Source organism: Stegodyphus dumicola, chromosome X2 (genome assembly GCF_044657685.1).
Source record: "Stegodyphus dumicola isolate Sdum_Otavi_A_Nest chromosome X2, ASM4465768v1".
NCBI classification, from domain to species: Eukaryota; Metazoa; Arthropoda; class Arachnida; order Araneae; family Eresidae; genus Stegodyphus; species Stegodyphus dumicola.
The window spans coordinates 190,691,650-190,719,621 of NC_140781.1; the positions used below are offsets into that span (position 1 = coordinate 190,691,650).

Below are 27,972 nucleotides of genomic sequence, written 5' to 3' on the forward strand. Positions count from 1 at the left end.
CTCTACCTATTTCGAGAGCAATTAGCCACAAGTCCATTTTCTTCAGGGGCAAAATAATATCACTTATTAGATTGCTCTTGCTCAGATTTTAATTTTACATTGTCGTCTTCCTCTTCCTATTTAATATATATTTTTTGCTATTATTTCCTATTATATGCTCTTACTTCAGTTCTGCTTTGATACTAATTAAAGAATTACTATGCAAGCATTAATTGCTGGAGATATTGCTACATTCCAAATCAAAATAAAATTAAAGGAAAATGTCTGTACGAAAGTTTATTTTATGTTCTTTTTTATACAGTCAGTTTTTGTGCTGAATTTTTAAAGCATTCTGAATTTATGAACGAGACGTAGGTGGAAAAATCTTTTCAATAATAATGATTTTTAGAAAATGCAATTTCTATATAGATACCATCTTCAGAACGTTTCCCAAAAAATGTGAAGATAGACCCCACAATAAAAATACTGTAACTCAATATTCATAATTAAAATTGATTATAAATAAATAAAGTCAAAATGTAGTTCATGATTTTTCTGAGTCCAAATTAAAAAGAATTAGTCTGAACTCTTTTGATACGCTAAATACAAATTCGAAAAGAAAAAAACTTTAATCCTAAATTTAGTCGTTTAAGATTAATCAGAAAACCAAGATGTTCAATAGTTCTGAGCGCACATTTGCGAAATTAAGGAAAGCAAAATCTCACTGTAGCCCCAGTGCACAAAATAAACAGAGAGATTAAATTTTATTCATTTAAAATATACTTGGGCTATTTGCGTAGGCAAGAGATACCGTTATTGAGAGTTTCCTAAGAGAAACTTACTTAAATTCACGTACTACTGAAGAAAAACCCCAAAACTGCTCTTTTAGTCAACTCGTTTACGAAGATTTGAACATAAATACCAGCTTACATGAATTTCTATGAATGGTTCAGCTCTTCAACGATTTTAAGCGTTTATTTGAATGAGTACCGGTAACAAAACTTATTTAGGGGAAAGCGCAATGTTTCGGAAAATTGAGCTAAAAACAATGAAAATCACAACTAGGTGGGCATACCTATTGTCAAAGCTGTTCTTTAATTTTTAGTTTGTTTTTAATTCAGGCATAAATTTTGCATTAAAAATTATAAATTACAGAAAAAGTATATAGAATTCTAATATACATAGTCAACTTACTATAACTATCGCTTTTGATCAGTTGTTCAGTTGATTATGCAAATCATGTAAGGACCATCTGATTAAATGAATGGATACCTTTTTGGAAAACTTTCTGCGAGATTCTTATTCACGCTGCATGCGGAGAAAACTACAAAAGATCTATACAAATAGCTATTTTGCAAGATTAAAACACGGGTCGAACTATATGTGTTCCGGGTCATATGCACTTAAGTATTGCAATGAATAACAGTCATATCGCAATTAAACTATTCAAAATAAGTACAGTAAAGCTTTCAAGAAAACTAAATCTTACATAAACATGAAACAAAGTCTTTACAGATTCCATAACTAGGATTCAGAAAATGAATGTAATTATTTTTTCATTGTTAATCATGAAAATTAATTATGAGGATGTTTCTTTTAGTTTTAAGAGTTTTTTTATGTTTTAACTTATGGAATAAGTTTTGTATTCAAGACTAAAAACCCTCAAAATGCGAAACTGATTGTTTTTAACTTTTAAATATAGCTTGGTTGCTGATACACGTAAATAATGTGTTACATATGACAGGTAAATAGTAGATGCAAAGGATAAATAATGCACTTGTTTATTAATTTCAGTGTAACATTAGTGCTTCATATGAAAGAGCACCTACTACATTTAAGTACACTAAAAACCAATAAACAGCTATTCAATGAAATTTATTCATTCAAACTCGAAAAACTGGCTAAAATTTATACGCTTCTGATTGTTTTGGAAACAAAATAAAATACCTGCTACCTACGAATGTACAGCTCTGTTTTAGTGCTATGTGCTTTAGAAGAGCACATTTTCATTTACATGGAACGAAATTTTTTATGATTGTATTCAGTGAAATCATTAAAAGTGAATTCCAGCTTTCTTAAAATGTTTAGCAAATATTAAAACAAACTGCGCACGTCCTCAAAGTCTGTTTAAACAGTTGCAGTAAGATTACAAGTAAAAATTTAATGTGAGGTAAATTTTCAAAAATGCGTGTTCATTGTCAGAGGTTAATGACAATATATCGATTTCCATAACTTAGCAGCATAGTTAATTCTCTGAAAGTAAAAAAATATTAAGAAAATAAGCCCTTTTATACTGTCGTGTTCTAGCTAAAATAAAGTTATTTGATTACCAGAACTTAGAAGAATTATGTATCGACTATTCACTAAGTTCTTGTTGTGTTAGTACCAACTCAAAAGAATGGTTAAAATATCCTTTTATTTTAACTCAAATATATTCACTGACGGATCCTTTTGGGCATGCAGGAAGCCAGCACTTATGGCTTCAGATTAAAAATAGAATGCTTAAACTAAACTAATGACAAGCAGAATAAGCAGTCTAAGCTGCATAGAGTTGTTAACTTCCAGTTAGCTCTTAGCTAAAATTACCGGCTTAGACTAACAGGTACGTAATAAGCACTGCCGTAAACTAGCTAGCTTTTTTGTTAAAACGAGCAAGCTTGCTAGCTTGCTAGTTTTCGTCTACGTTTGTTAAAACGTGGACGAAAGTCAGAACACTTCTAACTGAAATAGATCAGACCTCATCTTAAATAGTAGTTTATTTCCTATTTTGTATAAAGCATAAAACTGAAAGCTCTTACTAACAGGAAAACGTAGGTAGGAAAATAAGGGATTAAAGGAATGCTATTTCCAACTAAAAATTAACTGTTAGAAAATAACGTAAGATCCTATATTCCTATCTAAAATTAATTACTTCCCAATCAGAAAATGAATAATTTAAGAAGACTGTGGGTTTACTTCAGTTCTAAATTTCCACCGTTATAAGCAATGACGAGAAAAAGAGATGTATTTAACAGCTTAAACTGAGGAACACAACTTGAGTTTAACAGAAAGTCTCTGGAAGTTGCAAATGTAAAAAAGCATAAGCAATGAAAATAACTTACGCATTTATTCATTACAAAAGGAATTATTACATTTTAGTGACTTTAACTGGTAAATCTATTTTCTGCGAATAATTAAATTTATTTTTAAAATAATTGCTGAACTTTTAAATTTCTATTGACACATCTGTGGCTTTCCTTTCTTTTCTTTCTCCTCAGAAAAAGGCAAGTAGATGTTGGTTGAATCAGAATCGAAATCCATATTCAACCTGAAATCTCTATTCACTACTAAAATTGAAGTATTTTGTTAAAACAAAATCAAAACAGAAATTTATGTTTCTAAAATGTCAGAATAATAATTAAGTTGAAATCAATATTACTTTAAAATTTTTCATCCTTGTTAGAAATATTGAAAAAAAAATAATACGTTTTTTCATGGTCTAAGAACTGTTCAAGAATCTGAAAGATGGCAAAGAAAAAAATAAAAGGCCAAAAAAAAAAGTCTAAAAAAAGGAAACTTGTAGCTTACGTCGATTCATTCACATCAAAATACGATCAGCGTTATTCCGTCCACCACCGTTCCTATTCATGTCAAGACTTTTTATATAAAAAATGTAAATTGTCTTTATTAATAAAATAGCGTAAAAATATCTGACAGACTGTGGATGTCATCAACAGAGACGTTTTTCAACAATAAGTTCAGAGTGGCTTCTCGTGCCATCACAGCAGGGAGTGAAGCCTTTGAAATCTAATCTCCACATGATTACTTTAAAAAAAAATGTTATTCTAGGTAGCAAATGAAATTTCTAAAGCCTTATTTTTTTGTCAATTCTGCTCTTATTTTAGTTTAAGAATTTTAATTTATTTATCAATTCGGCTGTGAATTTTCACTACAATGGTAAGATAGTGTTGCATTTGTTTTAAAACTAGAACAGGTTTTCAACTAACCGTCACTTTTAATCTAAGGTTTGTTTACTAATATGTTGCTATTCTTACATTTTAAATAAAAGCATTCCTTTGTTTTGTATACCCCACAATTTTTGTATCATTTCAAATACCTAACGGTTTATTTTATTATTGTCTAAAATAGCATGTAAGGTTACTATTATTTTTCATTAGCGAGTAATTTTATGTTTTGCGCCCTTTTTTATCACTTCTCCCTTCCATTTCCTGGCTGAATGAAAATTAGACTGAGTATTTAAACTGAGGTTGACTGAGGTTGATTCTAAGACAGAGCGTGTTTCTGCCTCACAAGGCCACGTTACTAGGTTTCGCTAGCTCAGATAAGATTGTATATTCGGCTTTGCATTATAGTTGTAGTTAAATTGTTACCCCGGTGAGAAAAAGCAATTATGTAGCCTTTGGCTACTAAGTTTTAATGAAGCTTTAATTTTAATGAATGAAGCTTTAATTTTAATGAAGTTTTAATGAAGCTTTGGCTACTAAGTTTAATGAAGCTACTAAGTTTAAGCTTGAATTTAATGTTACTTTAAATTACATCGCCAGTAATTAGTAATTTACAGTAATGTAGTTAACTTGCTAACTAGGCTAGGCATCTGACATCTTCCCCTTCTAACATGCTTGTAATACATTTTACTTTTCTTTGGTTACGCTTGCTCGTTACAATAATAGAAAAATTTCTAACTGCAGCGAAATAAAGTACAATAACCGTTTTTACTGGGCATATTACTGTTCTTTTTTAATCCTTTCCGATTACTTAGATATCATTAATATTGCCAATATTTATGCATTATCTAATCCAAATACCTCTAAATCATATCGCTCACAAGCGAAATGTTTTTATGTGTTCCTCAGTCACTTATAGATTATGTAGGTAGGCATTCCATCGATAATTCATCATTATAGAACTGGCAGAGTGGACCATTTTTCTTCGACACAAATCTCTTTATTCTGAGCCCACATCTAATTTCGACTTGAATATTCTTTATTACTAAACAAATCAATAGCCTACTACAGCAGAGTTCTTTTCCATAGAGGCGACGGAAAGTCTTTGCATGATGCTATCGCATTCGGGCAAGGATGCCTGTGGCCCAACTTTGATATTCAGTCGACGATTTTGGCAAGCAGGTCACAAGTAATCCTTCTCTTTGAAGTAATGCTTCGTTTATCATCTTATCCTAGCTATTGTTTCTGTAATTTTGCATTTGTCTTCCCATTTTGCAAATCTCTAGCGTCTTCAGTAATTTTTTGAGTTTTATCAACTTTCAAGCTTCTTATTACCCGCCTTGTTATCATCTTGTTATAACTATCAAATCAAATAAACGGTGTTAATAAGACAGATTTAGCATGAGCAGGGAACAAAAACCGTTCATCAGCAATACAATACTGATAAAACACCGAGGAATAAACTCAATGGCAATTTCTATTAGTTAAATTTACACATCCATTGAAACATTTTAGAGCAACAAGCAATTAGTTAATGTTTACGATTAAATTTAAAGTATTAGTCTATTAAACTTAAGTACACTCTGTAATTTTCTGCTGATAATGCGTCATCCACTAATTTTGTTGATCAGTGGTAGTTAGTTAAAGAGTTATACTCTATATGAGTAAATAAGATATCGAATCATTATACATTGTAGAATAAAACTGGAAAGTAATCAGTGAAATCTCCAAATTTTTCATTATATCCAAAGAGCAGGAAATAATTTAAGTACTAGTTTAAAAAGGCACTAAAAGAATTTTGCAGATACAAAAAGAAATACTGAGGATACCCTAGTGAACTGATCTCTTATTTTCGAAGCTCCTACTGTATTATTTTATGATCGAATTCGTATTTGATAATTGTGTTCAGAACTATACAGAGTCCTTATTTCATGTGTCTTTTTCTTTTTATGTTGGTACGTTAATATCGGAATTTTTAATAAAAATCGAAAATTATGCTAAAATGTCGTCATATTACATCGGAAATCCTCTATTTACTGATTTATTTTATTGTTCGCAGTAGTTAATTTTATCATCCTCAGGAAAACAATAGCGCAAATCCATGTAGATAGTTGTTTTCAGAGGCATTCTTTTGCAGATATCTGAGAGAAATATTAGAAGTAAAGTATCCAATTTAAAACTTCATGTTTTATAAAATGCTGCTATAAGTTGTCTCCGTAAGTTTCTTTTGTATTTTGGTTTGTTATTTGAATGTAATCCTTCATCAGAATTTAGAAGCTATGAACAGTAAATCTATATTTCCCAAGAGGGCTAGACTAGGAACTTCTCTAGCCGTGAATGACTTTAAGCTAATATTTTTTGCTGTCACTAGCTGTGATTCAGTAATAGAAACGGCTTTCTTCTTAATTAAGAAATTATGCCGAAAGACCAGTGAAAATCTGATTACCATCCACCCACTAAGCACCACTAAGCACCGTTCGTGAATGGTTAAATTCGTAAATGGCTTTTTGAGAAAATGAATCCTATCCTTTCTAGCACAATACGTTTTAGTAGCTCATCAGAGGGTATTAATTTTCAGAATTTCTTTCCTGAGTTTCACATCCTTATAGAAATTTAAAACTTTTGATAGTATGTCATGACTCTCAAACGATGTTTATTCCGCAAAGCTTATATTTATATATAATACTCTAATTTACATGTACAGTACATCTAATGTACATACAGGGTGTTTCCGAATTCTACCGATAAATTCAGAGGGTTGATAGTAGCAATCAAGAGGATGAAAAATTGCCATAGAACATAGGATCTTAAACAACGTTAGTGAGAGAAAATCGCAAAAAATAATTATGAAAGGTATGACGTAGATTGAAACAAAAGGGGCCAATAATAAGTATAAAAACACTTATTTGACTTAAAGCAGGATTACAGTACATCATAGTTCAACATTAGAAAGAAGAAGATGAGATAGTTTTATAGAAAGAGCATGGAAGCCAAGCAACAGGTTCGCCGCGTCCGATCCACCTCCCAAGATATGTAGCATCGACGTGGTTACGCACTACAGTCGCAAAATGTGCTGGTGCACCATCATGCATTGAAGCATGCATCATGCATGTTTTGGCGCAGAGTGGCCAGTATTATTTCCATTAAATCCGAGAGGACATCCTGTAGGAAAACAAAGTAATTTGAGCCATTGAGGCGTTCGGCATAAGGTACGCTCCCAGTAGATGATCCTTGAGAATCCTTGCCCAGATATTAATAAAGAATCTGTGTTAAACTTTCGAGGAGATAGTGCTGTGAGACGACTATATATGCGAATTATGCATGTTAACCACGCCTTCTCTCGTAAAGCAGGCTTCGTCTGAGAGTAAAACAGTGGCGGGAAACTGTGAATGATTCATTGTAGCATCAAGCACACAGCGCACGAGCACTAGGAGGACGCGGAGCACATGCCTGTTTACCTATGTTATGCATCAGGCGTCTCCGTCCTCCGTCACCTACCTACTTACCTCTGGAAACGGATTGCAAATGATGACTTCCAGCAGGATTGCTGTTCACGCAACTTTCCGTTCAGCTCCATCTACCGCATGACTTCCAGGAGGAATCTTCCAGAACGTAAGGAATTCCACGAAGCACCGCTGTCAGGACTGCCGGACGATTTCTGGTCGTAATTTCGAACACCTGTTGTAGTACAACCTTTCAATAATATGTTTTCTTTCCTATTAATGTTTTGCTGTTTTTTTTTTCTATGCCTCTTCGCACCCTGGCTCGCAACTATAGCATTTGTAACTCTGCATTCCCGTATGATTCCGAGTCGTCTCTGTACCCCCTACACACCCTGAAAATTTGTCGTTCTGGTAGCGAATCACCCTCTCTCTCTCCCTCTTTGTATAGATATAGATATAGATATATACACGAGTACACATATATATACGAGTATATTACGTGTGCGTGTGTTCATACCTTGCTTATTCCATGTGTATAGAGATAGTTGTTAATGGGTTTTAATGTGAAGAGATATTAAGAAATTCAAAAATCTTATTCTTGGACTATCCGTGCTGCTCTAAAAAAGTATTAAACAGAGAATGTTTTATAAAATATACTTCATAAGATATTCTGCTTTAAAATTCCACTTGTATATTTCTCAGTAGAGATTACTCAAAAGGAAAGAGTAAGAGATAAGTTAAACCTCATTAGCCAATGTTAAGACTTAAACTGCAAATTTATTTTTCAGACCGAGATAAAATGTTCTATAGATACAAAAAAAACTACAGTTTTCTTATTGAAAGATGTAAGCATATATTTTGCGTTTTATATTACATTTATAATACTGCATATAATAATATAAATAATGCAATGTATGCAAGAACTCGTCCTAGCAATTTAGGAGTTAGCAAAATGTTTTGCCTCATTGAATCTAATGCCTTAGTTGCTGTTGCATACACAGAAAAACAATTTAGTAGCATACGATGTTGCTCTACCAGAGAAATCTCACTCTCTTGATCTTAAGAAAATTATATAAATTAAACTTTATCATGCATCAAAAAGTCAACATCACCATGTTGATTTGCTTATACTGGGCAACATTCCACTCACTTTTGCAGTGATCTTCAAAGTAACAAGACTTACGTACACTGCCCTCCAAAAGCTAAAGAACGGCCATTTTTTGTGTCTAATTTGAGAATGAAGCAACATAGAAACAAGAAATTTACAGGACATGTTCATTAAACTTTTCTTTAATGAATGCGACATAGAATGTTTCTAAAGTTAAGCACAAACTTGAATTACAATAAATATTGCACTTTTGGCAGAGAAATCCAATCTTGGAGAAACAGTATCTCACAGTTTTTTGAGGAAAAATGAGGTGGTAACATTGCAAAACTGGATTCTAATAAGGAATGTGTCCACCCCTAGCTGCAGTACATTGGCGGTAGAGACTTTCCTTGCTGTCAATAAATTTGACGGTCAGTGAAATGGGAAGCAACGACCAGACCCGGAATAATCCTTGTTCATGCTCATCTAACGACCTTGGTGGAGAAATTAAAGCAACAAACTGTCTCCCAAGGTAGTCTCAAAGATGCTCTATCGGATTCAGATCAGGGTATTGTGCTGCTTATTCCATCCGCTCCATATACCGTGACCCTCAATATATTCTTCAGCAACCCGAGCTCGGTGCGGTCGCGCATTGTAGTCCGGCAGAAGAAATCCAGGGCCAATAGCAGCGGCATATGGAGGACATATTGATCAAGGATCTCGCCTCGATATCTCACACCGATCAAAGTTCCACCATGGAACACCGTGTGACCACCAAAAGAAATCCAAGCCCAAACTATTATTCCACCACCTCTGAACTGTCTTTCCACAATTTGGGATCTGTTGTACCTGGTGCTAGATCAGATGACGATCTAGATCACTCTCCAGTGTGAACCTGGACTCGTCTATGATGAGAACAAATGCCTACTGTTAACTGGTCCAGGACACGTGTTCTCTTGCTCAACACTAACGGACACCTCTGTGTTCTAGGGTCAAGGGGACACAAACAACTGGTCGTCTTGCATACAGACCTGTATTGTGCATGCGTCTGCTCACTGTAGTAGCTGAGATTCTTATTCTTGTTGCCGCTAAATGATCTGCCATGCCGATCGTGCGCCACCTTAACGAATCGGGAAAACGACTTCTCCTGGACATTTATAGACTCTCCTGGATATTGTCCTCGAAACTGTAATAACATCTGAAGATCAATACTCGTGAACAAAAATTCCAAATTTTGCATTTGTACTCCAACTTCTATATTCATATCCATAAAATAAAAGTGTTAGCTATTGTTTTTACATATATTTTCTTAAACTTCTTCACTGTCATACATATGAACTGTGAATTTAAACGTCACTTACATTTTTGTAATGGTGAGCTTTGAAAAACATGCTGCTCCTTAAATTTTGGAGGACAGTGTATAATAGACGACTGCTGTCACACGCAGTATTATTTATGAGTGGTTTCTCCTTATTACTTTGTTTAACCTAATTTATTCCTTTTTTAAACAAATTACGGAACATGCATTCAAGAAAGACTTCCTCTTTCTTCCTTCTTCTTTCTTTTTCTAGAATTCTTTGAAATGCTCATTGGCAGTGCTATTCTCAGAAACGGAATTTAAGTGAAAATAGCTTATGCAATAAAATGTAAATTCTTGAAATCCCCCCATTATTTGTTTATAATTTTTGCCAGAATCTACAAGCTATAGCTGTGCTTCGAAATTTATTTAAATTTTGCATTTCCTATTACCAGTCCTTTGGGTATTTATAACCTCGTACTATCAGGAAATTTCTCAAAGTTCTAGGCATCTTCTGTTTTGAAACTCTATGCAATCTGATCTCCGAAGTAACATAACCAGATATTCGTTGTTAGAAAAAATTCACTCAGCCACATTTACTATTTTTAAAGCTGCGTGGCAAGTGAAAATTATCTAACTCAACCCTTTTTTCGATATATTTATACTCCTTTGTCGATATATATTTGTGTTTCACTGGAGGAAAACATAATAGTTTCCTGAAATATTTATTATTTAAGTAAATATCATGAGCCCTCAGTCGACAGTCAGATAGCACACACTCTCTGGGTGTTTAATACACAGTGCGTTTACAAAGTTTTAGGAGTAATTTATCAAAAACATTTGAGCAAACCTGTCATTTGCAACGCTATGACATCTCAAATAATTTTTTTCTAAAATAGCATCTGTTTAGAGGAAGAATTTTTTACATTTTTTAATTGGATCCTTTTATCTAGAGAGCATGCGCGCAGCTGAGCCTGAGATCTGCGTTGACGCAGCTTTTGAAAACTGAACGAAGAATAGAAAATGAGTCTGCTATGACGTTGTAGGTTTATGCTTATTTTTTCTCAAAAGAAAATCGTTGTGACTGCAGTTAAAACTTAGGACTCGGTTTATGATACTGAGACAAAATGACAGTTCCGTTCTTGGCATGTAAGGATTCACCATGACTATAGAAACTTCGGTTTCATGAATCTCGTGTAAAGACTTCATCGGTTCCTTGATTTTGAACAGGATAATTCCTTTTATGGTTCGAATAAGATAATTTACAACACGTTGTATTCTTGAGAGATAGAAAGAAAACTGAATATTTTATAAAGATGTAATAAATAGATTTCTGAGGAGAATTCAGCATGTTAGGCTTGAGAAAACTCAATCGCATACTGCTGCACGACAGTGCGCTGTCATCCGATCGAATTATTGTCAAGCAGTTTCCAGCAAAGAAAAGTGTTACAATTCTGGACAAACCCCCTTATTCACTAAACGTTTCACTTGCACACTATTTTGTGCTCTCTGAAGCGAAGTCTTCATTCAGTTATTTTAGTAATACTGAAGAAATTCAGAAAACCTAACCAGAGATTTAAACAGTTGCAGAATCATAAGTTTTTTTTGAAGCAGGAGATGTGAAAAATGTGCAATGCCCTCGCCGGAACTCTAAACTGGACTTGTCGAATACGCGCTGAGTGTGTTACCATTACACCACGAAGGCCTGGTGAAACGAGGGAGAAAATACCTTATATACTTCCCCCTTTAAAGGGAGAATGGGGATTAGGGGAACCACTCGCCAAATCCTGGTGGGGGTGAATTATCGTCCATCACTGTTTTTAGTTCGGGCGTTACTTGTCGATTATTTATTAGGTTTTCTTGAAGCAATGCCCTCGCCGCAAATCGAACCTAGAATGCGCCGAGTGTTCTACCGTTATACCACGAAACCGTGCTGTAAGGAGAGAAAAAAATACCTTAGAAAGTATTCCAAGTGATGAATTATAGGATGAAATCAAGGCCCGTTATATGATCATGCCATGTGTTGTATAAACTTTCGAAGATTGTAGGTTGAAGGTTAAGGCAGCAAGAATTATGTTTTCGTCAATATTTCATAGGAACGTAAGCGTAAAACGTTTCGGATGCACTGTACAAAACATCTACTTATGAGTCTAGGTAAGTAGTTTTTTGTATTTTTAAGTGCCTACTTTATTTTCAGAGACAGAATTGCTGTGCTTACTGTTTAGCCGCCCAGCCGGTATAGTTCTTAGTGACGCTGGCTGCCGTACCGATGGGCCCAGGCTTGACTCCCGGAAAATGCATGAATGTTTGTAAGCGTATAGTGCATGTGCGATAAAGAAACACTCAAAATACAGGGCAAGACGAAACTTCTTTCGAGAGGATTATGGTAGGGAAAGAGACGTGGTAGACGTTCTTTCAGAACTGGGGCGAAACTACTGAAGTAGTGCGGCGGTACTGTACGTGTACGACTAGTGGTGAAATTCTGGTGTCCTGCCCACTTTCACCTGTACATGTGTTTATTGTTTACTGTGGTTATCTTCATAAATGAGAAATGTTTGTGAAACAGAATGAGAGAAACTCGTAATGACTTTGATACTGTAGCTCTATAATATTTACCCTAGACCATAAACTTATAGAGTTTAAGCTAATTAACCCATTTTATTATGATTGGTTATCTGTACTATAATTACTCCTTTTTGTTAGCTCTCAGGCTTTGGAACTTTCAGACAAATGTCTTTTGGCACTGATGGTCACAGTTGTACTTTCTCTTGCCCAGCTTTGTAATTGAGTACTAGCCATTTTGCTAGAAGTTAAATCTCGCAGTTTGAATTTTTAACCAGCTCTTAGTTAGGCCATTTATATTGTAAACTATTAATCCATTTAAATTTGTGAATTCCAGTTTCTATTATATACTGCCCGAAAGTGGCGGTAATTTCATTTGTACGCACAAGTTGTGCATTTTATTAAGCTTAAACTTTAATGAAAAGGTTATTTAAAACTTTATTAGGACACTGTTATACTTTCACAGACGGAGCAATTAGTCGCTTGTCAGTCTGAGTAGAAACTTTAAAGTATCCTACAAACTTACCATAAAATTTCCGTGGTATAATAGTAGTTTCATATTTTTACATATAAGTGTTAGATAAATAATGTTTTCTTCTGCTTCTAAAACTTTTGTGTATTTCATTTTTTTTATCTATCACTTTAACCTATAAATTTTGACTTTTGAACACTTTTATTAAAATTTAAATTTTGAGACTGTTTCACCATGTAGTCACATATATTGCTAAAAATATTCTTAATCAGTTTATCATAGAAATAATATAGTAATTTTCCCTATGGCAGAAATGAAGGAAAGGTTTAGCTGCGTACGCTGAAACATTAATAGTGGTGCACCTTTATCATATCTATAAGTTATCTTACCTTTTCTTAATTCTTTTCATAGACGTAATTAAATTAAAATTTTACGTCCTTAAGCTTTTATTTAGAATAAATTCTTATTGGAAAGAATTTGTAATATACTGCTACGAATTTTATACATACTGTTACGAATCTGAGCATATAAGTAGTCTTAGTGTATTGTATATGAAATTGTATTTTTTGCTGTGCGTGTCTGATGTAACGTGAAAATCTAAATAGGATATGCTTTGATGGAAAAATAAGAACATCCGTGAGATATCCCCCTTTTAGATGCGCTTTGCATTGTATTGTGTTTAACTTTTTTAGTAGTTTGAAGTGCAACTACTGATTGTACTTGTTATTACTGTGAAGAACTGTACGATTATTTTTGTGGAAAGTTCCATAACTGTGAAGTGATTCTTTTGGTAAAATAAATTTTAGTAAGCTATTATCGGTTTCTGTATGAACCCTACGCTCTTTCTCTTATTTTACAAAATGTCCACAAATGTTTTATATTAATCTCGTGTTGTAAGCTTATTTTAAACCATTCAAGTGTTAAAAAATGTTTCAAGAGCCCTTCGCTAATAAGATAAAGCGAGTTACTAGCTTTAAATATGAAGCCGAAAGGTTCAGAAGAATTTATAGAAAAAAATGTTGCTGTTTTAATTCGAAACTCAGACGGTGCTATAGAAGCCAAACAGAGACATGAATGTTAAAAGCACTTACAAGTCTTCCATGAACGCGTAGTTTCTAACCGCAAACAGATATCAAAGTATATAGGCGTGATAAAGACCTTCTTGGAGTTTCTTCTTTTGCAAAGCTTGAATTTAGAGCTTGAGTAGTAATTGCTGCAACCCATTTGTTGCGACTTTAATTCACTATGTTCCCTTAACATGCAAGGATTGTGTATTGTTTGGACAGTCCTAGTGGAAACAATATATTCAGTGTCACCGCGATAAATTGTTTGGAAAAGAAACGTCGTAAAGTGAGTGTGGCTTATTATCTCTCTCAAATATTTGTTAATTAACTCATATCATTCTTGGCTTTTTAATTATTATTCAGAAAACTAAAATACTTAGGTCATTTAAATGAGGTTAAATTTATATTCAACAATATTAGTAAGTTGAATGTTTAATTAATTGGTGAATAAACTTTGAATATAGTTTCGTCTTGCTTTAATTGTGATTTTTATATTTTATCAATGTAGTATGTAATCTAACAGAACAGAACAACGAAATCCGTTAAAAACAGAACACAGTTTTAAAGCAAAATACTTATTTTGAACACAGTCGCATAATTATTCACATAAAGTAATTATCTTGAAATAGCAACGAAATGAAATAAGTAGAGATTTCAAATAATATGTATTTTGCAAATTTCTTTAAAATGAGTCTTACAGTTCATTTTTTTTATTATTGTTCTAATTACTTGCTGAATATGAAAACAGCGATTTGAATAAATCTGTATCGGAAAGTTAATGTCAAATAAGCATGAACAATAGTGCAGTATAATAGAAAACACAACTTTTTACATGCAGTGTTAACCGCAGATGAAGGTTTGGTTGCAATTTGAATATGCTTTATTATAACTTCTGTAACAAACCTATTACTCTTACAATTAGGCAAACCAACAGTCTTGTTCTCGTCAAAGAAATTCTGCGGAATTATTTTGTTTCTGCAGAAGAGAGACCTGTGAGTATTTGCCCTCGAAATCTATACGGTGTTTTAGTTAAATCCTGCGCCAAACACAAGTTTATTGCTTTGCCTAATTGTATGTGTTACTTTGGAAAATTTCTCTTCTTTGTCAATTACTCTTCTTGTTGAAATATATTTTTAATTTTTTGGGAAAGTAAAATAATGGAATGGTTACTATCTGGTAGGTATTATGTTAGTTAACTTTAGCTGCATTTTACTATATATTTCAATCAATTAGACAATGATACAATATGCATTTTTTATCTTAATACAAAAATTTGAAGCACGCAGCTCATTTCATTTATTAGTGTGAATAAATACATAACTGAAATAATTCGAAGTTAAGCTAACTATCAATTTTTATTCTAAATGAATCTGATTATTTCATGCAACTGTAGCTTTCGGGCCTGTTTCTGCAAGTTAGTAATGGTAGTTTGAAGGAAATCTTTAATCACTGTGACGTGAGTATAATTCATATTCAGCCCATTTTAGTGAATGAAAAGTATTACAATTTAAAAGACTGGCGGCATCGCTGTTTTTTTCTGAAGAATTTTATTTTATATTCTTCTTATATTTTCTGAACTACGCTCTTTCTTCTATAATTCTCGAATTTGACACTATTTCATTTTTCATCTGGAAATAAAGTGATGTTTAAGAGACGAGAGACACTTTTTTAAAATATTGAGTGATCAGTAAAAGGATTCTCAGTACTTAACCTTGAATCAGGTAATGGATTTCTTATTCTTTAAAAACTCTGAGGCTATAAATAATATCTGAACTGTTATAGGCATTCTTATGAATTGCATTTCATCCTTTACTTCAGGGAACATTATCTGAAGCAGGAAAACTTGAAACTGGGAAAATTTAACCAAGATTTTATTTATCATTGTTTATGTCGCAGAAATAAATTGTTCTGTCTTCTGAAGCGAGGGTTTGTATAGTTTATATTGTCATATAATGTATATTCGAAACCTTTAAATTTTAAAATTATCTGGAAGTACTTTTTAGCTTCTTTTATGTGTTGCAAAATAATTATTCACGAGACATTGCCAGTGAGTATATAGCAGGAACTATTATACAGAAGTTATTTAAATTGCTAATCGTAAGAAACTTGCGAGGGTACACAACTGTATCGCCAGCTTTAACTAAATTATAATAATTCTTTAAATTCATGTCAAGATTTGAATTTATCCTGTATATACTAATTTCCCGTATATCATCCGAGTATTTATCGTTCTTTCATTTCATATTGTAGCTGCAGAGCTTGTATTGTGGTTAAAGCCAGATTATTTACAGTTAGTTACAAAATCAAATATATGGAATGTAAAAAAAATACAATCTAGTGCGGTTAAAACGAAAAAGGACGGAAGAGAATATCAAAGTTACAGACTGAATTAACGTTTTAATTAATAATAAAATATAATCTCTTAAGTACTGTGTTCAAGTCATGGTCAAAGTAGAATCTGAAAAATTTTGCAGTTTTATTTCAATGAAGATGTCTTATAAGCAATTAAATAGGCCAAAGAAAATATGGTTTTCATAATCTATATAAGACATTTCTTTATTTACATAAAATAATAATCTATAGGTAAATAGCTGAAGTTGATTCAAAATGACAGCAAAATTTCCATTTCTGCTGTATTTAGATCAATGAATCCGTTAATAAACTAGCGAGAGAATACGTTAACAAAAAAAAACTAGTTTCTTAGTTTTGGCTGATTAGAAGGAACAAAAAAGACCCAAATAGTAAAGATTCAAAGTAAAGAAATGGTATAGTACGGTATATTTGATTGTGGCAAAGCTCTCTGCGTAAGATGAGGATGCCTTCGTGGCGAATTTTCTAAATAAAACTGGCTCGTATCCATGTTACATATGGGAATAACTACCAAAAGCTTCCATGCAGCCTGCCCGTTCGCCAAAATCCAAACCCGCGTCGAACTACCAGAGTTCAGCGTTGTTACCGCTAAGCAAGTTAGTTAAACTAAATAAGTTAATTAAGTTTTACCCCTAATTAAGTAAGTTCTGCTTCAAATAAACGTAAATTGTGAAAGTATTTAAACGGTCCATCTTTGAAGTTACAGCTTTTAAGAAGAGAGTATTTGAATTCCAGAATCACAGAAAGGAAAAGTTATTCGCTCATATAAAATAACTTCGTCACTTTTCGGAATGGGGCAATAAATTTGCTCCAAACAGCTATTGCATTTAAAACATAATTTCATAAAGGTCTGTCAATTAAACCAAACATTTAATTCAAGCTTCCTCTTTGTATACTTAATAATGAGGCACTTAAATGTTATTCGGCCATATGTAAACTGGACTGTTATTCATCTAGTAATATAATTTGAAATTTGCGAGTAGTATAATTTGCCTGTGAAGAATCCAGATTATTCCTCTCAAAAACGCCGAGTCTTTCCGTTTGAAATCAGTGCTAAACAGAATATGAATTTTTCAAATTATTCAAATTTAAGTTGATATGCGTGTCCCATATCAATTTATGAATGTTTTAATAGTTTTATATGCTTGCGTACATTTTATGGCTATCATGAAGTACTGATAGCTTTAAACAAATTTGAATAAACATAATTAAAAAATTATCCTGTAAATTAAATTCATTATTAAACTTCAGCAAAATTAAAATGAATTGTTTTAAACCTAAATACTTATAAAAAGGTTACAGTGCATCGTTAAAAGAGCTCTTCACTATAATATATATATAATTTTGTACTACTACATTTTTATTTCAATCTTAAATTCCGTAAAATGTGTCTAATAATTTCTTTTACTTTATTTGACATTGAAATTTTTACGTATGGATGTGTTTTTGTACGTTTCTTTAACGAATTCCACGTCGAGAAGGAATCCAGAATTTTTGGGTGAACTATTGTAATTAAATAATTTAGAATGGTTCATCAGCTGATTTTAGATTAACAGAAACTCAGTGGTGTTCTAAGGGAAAGGGGTTCGCTTGAATTTGATCTACCTCCTTTTCATAAGTTGAATCAGATTTGGATTGCATTCCTCTCCCTACATAAATTACTATTTTTTGTAATTTTTATATTTTTTATATCTGTAGTTCTTCTGGTTTCGTAACTATCAGTTGAGTTTTTACATATTTATTTTTTTTTCTTGTTGTTGTTTGGTTTTTGCTGGTTTTGAATTTCATTCCTTTCATGCCTTTGTGGATTTGGTTTCAAATCTCTTATTTCTTTATATGTGATATTTATCATTTATAAAGAAATAAGAGATTTAAATAGATAATTATAATTCAAATAGATAGATAATAATAAGAGATTTAAATAGATAACACGATAAAATAAATAGGTAATAATAAGAGGTATAATAATAATCAAATAGAGTAATAATAATAATAAGCTAATAATAATTAAATAGAGAAAAATAAGATAATACTAAGAGATTAAAATAGATAATAATAATTTAAGTAGATTAAATTTAATTTTTCAGCTGCATATTGGGCGGAAATAGTATTGGGATAATTTAGTTTTTATATAAAAAAGATTTTGATTCTGTTATATATATAAATAACTTGTATTCGCACTAAATGGATTTAAGTTCATACAACATTATATATATATATATATATATATATATATATTTGGACATTAATCATGTGGCAAATAGGTTACCTTATAACATTTATCTAAATATAAATTTTTCGGTTAAATTAACCGTTGTATTTTCCCAATTTGTAGACGAGTTTTAAACTAGATTTTATTTGCATTTTACACTTTGCAATTTTAATTTTTATGATGTACTGTAAATTTTTTCTTTGTTGTTGTTGAGACTGAATTTTCACGATGGGATAATCGCTTGACATTTCGAGAGTTGAGTGTGAACATTGTATAGTGAACATTGTATATATTGTAAAATTATCTGATCGAGTTTCATCTACCTTAAAAGTATACAGACCTCAAGTTAAAGCAATTGTCCTTTAGATTAGTTTTTCAAAGAGTTCGATAGTATAAGTTTAAGAAACTGTACTGTGAAAACTTTAGACGAAAATTCTCGGTAGAATTTTGTTTTATTTTATCCTTTTCTTTATATTTTGGTCATCGTATTCTCTTCTTTTTTCCTCGACTCTCTAGAATTGTCGGGGAAAAGAGAAGAATACGAGAGTATTTCAATGACTACGACAACTTTCCTATTTAAGGTGTATTTAATTATGGCAAAGCACACTAGGGCTATCTGCCTAAGGGGAGGGATGCCTTCGTGGCGGACTTTCTAAGGGAAACTGGCTCGTATACACGTTACACATGGGGAAAACCACGAAAACGCCCATGCAGCCAGCCCGTTCGCGGGATTCGAACCTCGGACCGAACTACCAGTGTTCAGCGTCTTTACCGCTCGGCCGCTGGTGGGCCTCCTATTTAAGGAGCCTTCTCTTTGTACTCTCGGTTGATCATATATGATCCTTGATATCGCTTCATTCCTATGTGACTCCCAGTTTGGTTTCAGTCATTGCAGAATTTCTTCTTTCTGTCAACTGCTGCCATGCAAACTGTATCGTAGGAATTACTGTATCGTATGAAAACAAAAATTCTAATCTTAATTAAATTTTAATGTTTCTAAATCATCACTCATCTAAAGTTTAAGCAATAATCATTAAAAGACAAGAGCAATTGTGCTTAACAAGAGCAGTTATGCTATAAAACAATTGTGCTTGAAGTTACAACAAACTGGAATGTGAAAAGTATTTCTTGCAGGTATGAATGCAAAATTACTGAGAATAGGGTTTTTAACAGGAGGCTTTGAAGTAAGTTTCCAGAAACTTAAAAGAATCCAAGCTTCAATGCCATAATATGTCAAATCTCGAAAATAAAAACTTATCAGTAATAATAAATCAAAAACCATGAATGCCTATCCCGCCCGCCAGTTTCTTACCTCAAACTCCCTTAAATTTTAATTAAAGAAATAACTTTAAAATAAATCATAATAAGAAAAGCAATGCTTCTTTGCATTACTAATAATAATTATTTATGCATCAAATGATTTTAGTTTGCTAAATTCTTATACTTACTAAAGATCAACAATACTATGTTTTGCTTTTGAATTGCAATCTCAAACCTACAGAAGCCAGCACATAAGCATTGTTAATTTAAGTCTTAAATGCAAATTCCAGTTTTTTAAGATTTTATTCATATTTCAAACAGTTACACCTTTACTCTCTTCTATATTTATTACTTTCAAGCATAAAGAATATAATCACATTATCTCCTGGAATATGCAAATTAGTTTTTTAATAAAATAAAGTGAAGGAAGATGAACAAACAAGATAAAGCATGTTCGTGCTGTTGCTTAATTAGACGCAACTTCCTGCTTTTTATGCTGTAATTTAGATACATCTGAAACTGTTACATTCTAAGTCCTCGCCATAAGAATGCGCAATATCGGTAAATCTGATTGGTTATGGTAAGTTAAGGCGAAGGCATCTAAGCAGGAGTTTTTCTCTCGAAAATTGGAAAATTTCTGGTGTTAAGATGTTAATTGTTTCAAAGTAAATTCTATAATTTTCTACATATAAGCTTTAGTTTGTAATTTTATCTTAGAATAAATTTAAGTAATGTAGTATTAAATTCAATTTATGATTTGAATCTTTTGGAATCTAGAAATTAAACTTATGAGATAACTTTCTTTAGCTTTACATTTGACGGATTTTTGGGGTTAATTCAGGCTTCCACCATCTTAACAGGAGCAACAGGTTTTCAAATCTAAGTCTCTATGAAATTCTTATTGTAAAATATATACACTGAATGTATTTATACTATTTGCTCAAACCAAATGCGCAATCTCACGAGCTATAAAATAGCAGTTTTTGAAAATCATTTCTTCAGAAACGAAGCCTTAAGACTAATGCTGAAAGAGTATGATTTAACAGTTTGCCTTTCTTCTTCAATGCCTGTTTTTATGTCGTTCACGTATGATTCAAGTTTCAAGTTTTCAACTTGAAACAACCTAATGTCTCTACAGTGGAGCCCTAACTAAAAGGGTGTTGGATGATGATTTTCCTCACCCATGATTTGGCGATTGGGTCCCCTAAAATACCCCAGTCAAAGAGAGAGTGTATAAGGTATTTCTCCCGCCTTCCTAGCGTGCCTTCGTGGTGTAGTGGCTCTGCACACTGGGCCGATATTCCAAAGGTCCGTGGTTCGATTCCCGGCGTAGGCGGTTTCTAATTTTTCATTTCTCTTGCTTCCAAAAAATTCCTAATGTCTCTACAGCTTAACTATTATTAAGCTTAAATATAAAAAAACAACGTCGCCGAAACTTAAACAGTATCTTCATAACCTACTCTGCATAACGCGAGAAACTGAAATAACATTCTAGGAGTAAATGGAAATGAGGAAAAAGAAAATAATCATTAACTGACTAAAACTTGTTAGTTTAAAACTAAATAAGCTTTTACAACGTATATAATTAATAAACTAACTATATATTTCTCTAAGGTAATCTTGAATACTGTGTTTAATAGATCATCAAAGCTAACTTAAATATTACAATTTTTGAAAAACCAAACTGCTTCAAAATGTCATTTCATAAGCAGTAAAATTCTTTCCTAAAGCCTAGTACAAGGCACACAACATGAATGTCAGAAAAAGAATTTTCTAAAATGAACAACATGTTTTGGTCGTATATACTGGAATGATTTGCAGGTTTACAGCTAACTCATGAAATTCAAATGACTACTTCACTGTGCTTGGTTTTTACATTTATACCGTAGAAAGAGGGAAAACGTAAATTTTGTCCAATTTTACACCATTTGTCGAGGGGAGAAATTTTAACTAAACTTCTGTTCCCTCATAAGCGTTATATTTTGTGCATTACTCTTCGAACGGAAATTCTGAGCACTGCTTTTCATAATCTATTTTTTGTTTTGCTTTCCACGCACAGTTATATTATTGCTGCTGTACTGTTATTTCTTTTCCTATTTCTTGTAATGTAAATTAGATTTCATTTTTGTGTTGCTTTCAAAGCGAGATTATATCCTGTTGCTTAAGATTAAATCTTTTGTTGTCTGTCAAGTTGATTTATTATCAGACTTTCATTTAAATCCTGTTTGCGAAGTACTTTGAAGTTTAATTTATTTGTCGTGGATCAGAGCAGATTCACCGACTCAAAGTCATGTTCTGAGATATAATATCACTTCTCATTTCACGACTCATCTTCGTACCAAAAAAGTCAAAAGAATAAAAATAGGCTTAATAAATTCTTAAATGGCAGTGATAAATTCTAATGAAAGATATTTCTGATCTGAAAAAGTGTAGACATCTACAAAACGGACAGAATATTCCTATCATCACAAAGTGGATTACTGTCAAGGAAAAGGAATGTAAAGTTAAATAATTTTTTTCACTTGTTTTATTTACCTATCTCCAGCGCTTTATTGGCAATTGCTTTCTTATGCTTCTTTTTAAGACCATATATCGACGATTGTTCCCCTTCTCATTGGTAACTTTACGTGACTATATTTCTGTTTACTTCTTTAGTTTTATAGTAGTAGAAAATATCATGTAATTTAGTAGAAAATATCATGTTCATATTTAAAAAATGCAATTTTTGTAGAGTTTTATCGTAATTTTTTCTAAGCACCATTTTATCAAAAATGTTTTTCATCTAAGTAAATTACTCAATTTACAATCAAGCACATCCTTAGAGCAAACTTTGCTGTCCAGTAAAAGCTCCTTAAATAACAAAATGGACTTAGAAAGGGTTCTGCTTTATATTTTTAATTAATAAAATAAGAGCGAAGGCAATTATAAAAATGTATAAATACTTTTTGTTTTACATATGATGTTCATTTATTAAATTCAATGTTTCATCAAATTCTACCTTTTCCTTTGTTTCATAAATTTTGCTTTTTTTCCTTAACTTTCTAGACTTAGAATATAATTGCTATTTTGTGAATACAGTTTTGAAAAACTTTCTAAGTTACTTTGGAAGAAATTAATTAATAAATATATCATTATGTAAAATCAAATGAGCCTTTTTTTCAAGTAGCATTTATTCACGAAGGATGTTTTTTGTGTTAAATTAAAAAATCTGATGTGGACGACTTCCCTGTATGGCCTATTAAATATTCGTTTTAGAGCAACAATAAAATGATATTAAATATTGTTAGATATTTATTCTTAGACTAACTATATGCTTAAATTGTCATTATATATGTAGTTATATTTCGCTATTCGTCAAAATGTAATATTTTTTTAATTGGAAGTTGCCAAAACATGAATATTTATTAACTCTTTTGTAACTGGAAGTATTGACCACGACCAACGATTATTTGGCTCTGCCGATTGCAGTAAAAAAGGAGGTGCACAGTTAGATGATATAGCAGTCCCAGAAGCAAAGTTTCAATGTTCTATGGCTAGTCGTTCTTGAGTTATGCGAGATATACTCGTACATACATACGTACGCACGTACGTACAAACGTCACAAAATATTCTTTTTGAATCTCTCTTAAAATCCGTTCCTGAAAAAAAAGGAATCCTTTAGTCTGTTCGTCACGCTAAAAAAATATCGTTCTAATGGATTCGGAAACCGTCTAAATGGATATTTCCTTTGAAAAGACAGAACTATGATACTCTAAATGTTTCGCGATTCCAATACTTTTTTACTTCGTACAAGGAATGCATCCAACATAAGGATGATTATGGTACTCCCTAAAAATTAGTCATCAATGAGACAATCAATTTTATTTGCATTTAAAGCCGTTATTTTTTATTATAGTATAAGGTATTTCTCCCACATTTCTAGCGTGCCTTCGTGGTGTAGCGGTTCTGCACGCTGGGCTCCAGAGGTCCGTGGTTCGATTCCCGGCGAAGGCTTTGCTAGTTTTTCATCTCTCCGGCTTCCAAAAAAACCTAATATCTCTACAATTGAATTTACGGAATGACAGTCTTCGTGCATTTTTGTAACGGAAACTAAGTTCCTTCGTTAATTCGTCTCTTAAAACACAGGCTAAAATTATGACTGGTGAATTGAAAGTAAGTCTTAAAGGAGAAATGTATATCTCGAGTGTTCAAAATCGTTTTATACTCTAAGATTTAAACAGTTAATTACACAGATTAATGACACTTTCCTAGTAAATGTGTGTATTCTTGGAAATGCCTTCAACATAGGAGTGATAATGTTAAATAGCGGTTGTTACTTAACCCTTATGAAGCAGTCTAAAAGTTGAGATACTTTTATACGTAAATTGCACGTTTTACGGAAGATACTTCTATGTTTAAAAAAACTTTGAAATCCTCAACCAGATAATATGTGTGTGTGTCTGATTGTGGCAAAGTGGCAAAGCCTCGAGGGCTATGTGCCTAAGGGGAGGAATGCCTTCGTGGAGGACTTTCTAAGGGGAACTGGCTCGTATACACGTTACACATGGGGAAACCCAGCAACCAGATAATACTGTTAGCATTAAATGCATACAGTTTACGAATCATACAACTCTTCGGGTTCCAGAACAGCTTAAAAAGATGCATATAGTATTTTTTTCTTCATTCTGGCTGTTAATACGTCCACAGTAATGATCCTAACCTTGTCCATTATGGATTGCAATTGAAAGCTGTATTAAAACAAACTCTGCAGGGCTTTTCTTGCATTACGTGAGTTTCCTCAAGAGAGATCTTCATGCGCTTTCTACAAATGACTCCTCGTTTAGAAGACACAGAGCTGGCACAGATCGCAAACAAACCATTTTTAGTAAATTAATAAAGTTGTTATTACCGTTTTGGAACAGACCATGAATAGGCGAATGCAGTGTTAATGCATAATATATGCTATTCACATAGCTGTGCTTTCTGCTTCTCACAATTACCTATAGAAGATTCTCCTTTTCTAATCATTCAAAAACGTCCCTCATTAGACTTCCCCAAAACTTTCCTTCTCCAGCTACACGACAGAGGTGATTGAGTGAGTCAGTGGTTACAGAGGTTAAATATTTTCAACATCCATTTTAATTTTTGTTAGTTAATTTTTCCGAGACGATTTGTTTTGATCCCCTAATTTTTATTCGAAAACAATTATTAATCCAACTTACAAATTATGTGATTCTGCTTTGCTGTTCTTCGTTATTTTCCATGCAGATGCCAAAATTGGGCTTCTAACGTGTACACGTATTTGGTGATACGTGTGCACGTTAAAAACCCGTTCATTTAATGTAGCCACATTGGGTTACATTAAATGAATGTCAAAATAGTACATGCTACATAAAACAATGTTACAGACTTAGAATCAGAAAATTATGCAGCGCTAGCATATAAATGATTTTCATTCTGTATTTAAGTGTAAAAATATTTAAGGAAATAAATATTATTTTTCGATAGTTTAAATGTTCCAGCTATAAATACCAGAAATAAAACTAGTGCTAACGATTGAAAAGCATTAATTATAAATTGGCAGATAATATTTCGCAAACTCCAAAATCAATGTATATAGGGCATTAGTAAACGTTTCGTTGTAAGGGACCAGGGGTTGGACACTTTTATATTTTGTGATCTAGGAAGTAAAATCCTAGTTATTGTGTAGATCGTTTTAAAAATAGTGTTTCCCTTTCTTCAATAACAACTGAAAATGTTCATCAATTAATGTTGATCAGAAAGAAGAATTTTACGTACTTCGTCTTCCAAAATATGTTTTTATTCAATGAGGTACTACTAAATACAGCAATATATCCACAACATTATAAATTTAACTGAGTATATTCCTCATTTTAAAGGAAGCTATCAAATTCTTGTAGATGTTTAACTTTATCAGACGACTGAATATTGCGTGGAAGTTCTTTTTGCAAGGTTAAGCAGAATTTGGACTATGAAGTATTTCTTCTTGTTTTACAGTCTTAAAGCCATGTTAGACTGTGTTATTATGTAAAATATATCCGCTATAAATAAGCGGAGGAAAAGCAATCTTCTTTCGTCTGATAAATTTAACAGCACAAAAAAGTGTGTTTGACATAACTTGAAATTCAATTCTTTACTGCAGACTAAATTTCATATAGGGTTGTAAGACAATTTATTTCTCCTTACCACGTGCCTTCGTGATGTAATTGGAAACACTTTCGTCTGGCAGTCGGGAAATCTGGACTTCGAATCTTGGCGAAGGTATCGCTAATATTTTATATCTCTAGGTACAAAATAATTAATTACTCTGCATTATAAATTATTTAAGTCCTTAAAATTTTACTCTGATTTGATTAAAATGCATTATTTGGCTTGCAGCAATTCGAAGCACATTGGTTGCACACTAACTCTGGTTGAGGACTTTTCTTTTACACTTTTCTTTAGTGTCAAAGATCAAATTGTTGGTTTAAAACTGAACTAACTCTCAGCCACCGAACTTCTGTATAGTATAGAAAGATGATCAAGATAGCTTCCTTTACGGTAAATGATCACGGAACTACGACTTTAGGTCCGTGAGACTGTATGTGGTTTGTCATTCATACTACTAGTTTAAAAAGAGAAAATGTACTGAAATATTTTTTGCAAAGGCAATTTTTATCAATATTACAGTAAATAACAATAGATTTTACATTTTATATCTTTTCTTTGTAAGTTTTGTAAATTTATCCATGTAAATCATGTTATGTTTTGCAAGTATTTTTTCTGCTGTCAACAGCAACAAGTCCTACCTGGTTTCTATTTAACTGAAAATATTCTTACCTGCATGTTTTCCATGTTGACTAATTCTTCGCTAATTCTTCAACGACGTCAAATTCAACACTAACCCCTTGAATAAACAATAATTAAATCCTATTTAGAATTCGTCCTACTAAGTCATCAACACCCACAGAAAACCATTTGAAATCATCTGCCTTTTTTTTATTAATTGAATCTTCTTGTTGCTTCCAGCGTCCACAATTTTTCAAGCAATAGTTATTACCGAATGCTAATGTTCGAAAACAATTTCTTTTCCCCCTCGATACGCACACGCCGTTAAGCACACTTCATACACGAAAATGGTACATTGGCTATTACTGTCACACTTTGGTTTTGATTAAATCTCAGCCTGTTGGCGTGAGTGGGGCTTTATATTACGATTACTTTCAGATATTTTCGTAGAATGAAATATAAGTTATAAAATATTTAGACGTTTTAAACCACATAAACTATTCTTAATTCACAGACCTAAAAATATAAAAAAATCCCGAACCTCTGGCCTGCGAGCCACAGCTTCTCAAACCTGGAGTGAAAAAAAGCTCTCGTTCGAGCCTCCCTTTCCAAAAAGTAGCTTAATCATAAGTTTTTATTTAGTTTGTCTAGTTTGGTTTGGTTGTGTGATTATGGCAAAGCTTCGAGGGCTATCTGCCTAAGGGGAGGGATGCCTTCGTGGAGGACTTTCTAAGGGAAACTGGCTCGTATACACTTTACACAAAGTTTTTATTTAAAAATGGCTCCCATTTACCAGACATAATACAAACGCTTAAAATGCAATATTTAGATTTCTCACAGAATAGAAGTAGAAACAAAATTTCTAGATGCATAATTACAGTACTGAGACGATAAAATTACTTTTGCTTACGTTCTTACTGTATGTGTTGAGCTATATTAAACCTATTTAATCCATTTTTAGTAAATTTGTTGATCCTCTAAACATCTGTGCATGGAGTTTTTTATAACAACTTCACACTAAGCTTTATTATCAGCCGTTATTTGGTATCTAGAAAGTTATTTAAATCAAGAAGAAATGTTTTTACCAACTTTCAAAATCGGACAAAAAGTATTTTCCAATTGAGTAGGATGAATTATTCACCGAATATAAAATAAGAAAAAATATACAGAGAATAGACCTAATAAATTAAAGCATAAAAATAAAATATATCTAATCACATTTGTGATCATGGATCTCACAATTAGACTAAGTATACTCTTTTATTTTCTACTTAAATATTATTTAATTTCTTAAAAATAAACTTTGCAGTGAAATGAACGATGATTTTTCTTGATCTGTAGCAATGTGTTCTTAATGAGATTGACAACACCCACTTCGTGTGTTAACCATAGAACTTCGTGCTATGTAAATAGCCCTCATATATCAGCCATTGGTACTAAAAACTAGAGTTTTCTCTGTGTCCTGTTTACAAACTGGTAAAAACACTAGATTTTCTCTCTGTTCCGAATAAGTA

General features: G+C 32.5%; 1 protein-coding gene across 4 annotated transcripts in view; it reads left to right on the forward strand.

Moving 5' to 3' along the window:
- LOC118183513 (transient-receptor-potential-like protein) overlaps positions 1-27,972 on the forward strand; it is a 503,203-nt gene that overhangs the window by 255,766 nt on the left and 219,465 nt on the right. The window contains exon 1 of one of the 4 annotated variants that reach the window (XM_035353090.2): positions 13,945-14,134. The exons of the other annotated variants lie outside the window; for them this stretch is intronic. The gene's annotated coding sequence lies outside the window, so the exon portion shown is untranslated. Of the gene's footprint in view, positions 1-13,944; positions 14,135-27,972 lie in introns of those variants that run through there. 4 annotated transcript variants of the gene reach the window in all.